Here is a 2,336-nt window from a genome sequence, read left to right on the forward strand (position 1 = left end):
CTTCATGGCACACAAGTCCAATAGGTTCATATACAGAGAGCTACCTACTTGGCAGATCAGTCCAACATATCCTTGTACAGAGAGCTAGGTACATTGCAGACGAGTCCAAAATTTCCATATACAGAGAGCTACCTACATGGCAGGGTGGTGCAACATTTCCATATACTGAGTTTTAGCTACATGGCAGAATTTTCAAAGGTGTTCATATACCGAGAGCTACCTACATAGAAGACAAGTACAATATGTTCATATACAGAGATCTATCCATTTGGCAGATCAGTCCACCATATCCATGTACAGAGAGCTAGCTACATGGAATCCGACTCCAAAATATTCATATACAGAGAGCTAGCTATATGGCAGAGTAGTGCAACGTTTCCAGATACAGTTTTCTAGCTACATGGCAGATGTGTCCAACGTGTCCATATACTGAGAGCTAGCTAAATTGCAGAGTAGTCAAAAATGTCCATATTCAGGGTGCTAGATACATGGCAGATGTGTCCAAAGTGTCCATATTCTGAGAGCTACGTACATGGCAGACAAGTCAAATATGTTCTTATTCAGAGAGCCATCTTCTTGGCAGATCAGTCCAACATATTCATGTATAGAGAGCTAGCTATATGGCAGACAAGTACAGAATGTCCATATACAGAGAGCTAGCTACATGGCAGATTAGTGCAACATTTCCATATACAGAGTTCGAGCTACATGGCAGATATGTCCCACGTGTCCATATACTGAGAACTAGCTACATGGCAGAGTAGGCCAACATGTACATATTCAGGGTAGTAGCTACAAGGCAGATGTGTCCAACGTGTCTATATACTGAGAGCTAGCTACATGGCATACAAGTCCAATACGTTCATATACAGAGTGCTACCTACTTCAAAGATCAGTGTAACATATCCATGTACAGAGAGCTAGCTACATGGCAGATTAGTCCAAAATGTCCATATACCAAGAGGTAGCTACATGGCAGGGTAGTGCAACATTTCCATATACAGAGTTCTATCTACATGGCAGATGTGTACAATGTGTCCATACATTGAGAACTACCTACATGGCAGACAAGTCCAATATGTTCATATAAAGAGAGCTAAGTACTTGGTAGATCAATCCTACATATCCATGTACAGAGAACTAGCTACATGGCAAACAAGTCCAAAATGTCCATATACAGAGAGCTAGCTTCATGGCAGGGTATTGCAACATTTCCATATACAGAGTTCTAGATACCAGACAGATGAATCCAACTTGTCTATATAGAGAGAGCTAGCTACATGGCATTGTAGTGTAACATTTCCATATACAGAGTTCAAGGTACATGGCAGATATATCCAACGTGTCCATGTACTGGTAGCTACATGGCAGACAGTCCAATATGTTCATATACAGATAACAACCTACTTAGCAGTTCAGTCCATCACATCCATGTACAGAGAGCTAGGATATGTCAGTCGAGTCCAAAATGTCCCTATACAGAGAGCTAGATACATGGCCGGGTAGTCCATTATTTCCATATACAGAGTTCTAGCTACAAGGCAGATGATTCCAACTTGTCTATGTACAGAGAGCTAGCTGCATGGCAGAGTAGTGCAACATTTCCATATACAGAATTCTAGCTACATGGCAGATGTGTCGAACTTGTCCATATACTGAAAGATAGCTACATGGCAGAAAAGTCCAACATGTCCATATACTGAGAGTAAACTACAATGCAGATGAGTCCAACATGTGTATATTTATAGGGCTCACTACAAAGCAGATGAGTCCAATATGTTCATACACAGAGAGCTGGCTACATGGCTGATAAGTCCAACATGTCCAAATACTGAGAACTAGCTAGCTACACGGCAGACAAGTCCAATATGTTCATATATAGAGAGCTACCTACATGGCAGATCAGTCCAACATATTCATGTACAGAGAGCTAACTACATGGCAGAGTAGTGCAACATTTCCATATACAGGGTTCTAGCTATATGGCCGATCAGTCCAACGTTTCCATATACTGAGAGCCAACTACATGTCAGAGTAGTCCAATGCGGGGAGCGCTTAACTCTGTGTGCTTGGCAAAGCCGCACTAGGGGGAAAGACATTATGCATGGCATATGATTCTCAAAAGCTGACCCCTATCTTCCCTTCAAGTTATCCCTGAATTTACTTATAAAAACATATTATTTGGCAAGATTCTCAGCTTTCACTATGAGTTTTACAAACCTTAGGAAAAACTAGTTCAGCAGCAATTGCTTTCAGCTTTGGTGGATTGAATACAAAGAGAAATTGTATAAATTACTCCCTTTCCTTAGAAAACCTAAGTAACTGCATTTGTGAGG

The sequence above is a fragment of the Chrysochloris asiatica genome, unplaced genomic scaffold, assembly GCF_000296735.1.
Source record: "Chrysochloris asiatica unplaced genomic scaffold, ChrAsi1.0 scaffold00383, whole genome shotgun sequence".
Taxonomy (NCBI): Eukaryota; Metazoa; Chordata; class Mammalia; order Afrosoricida; family Chrysochloridae; genus Chrysochloris; species Chrysochloris asiatica.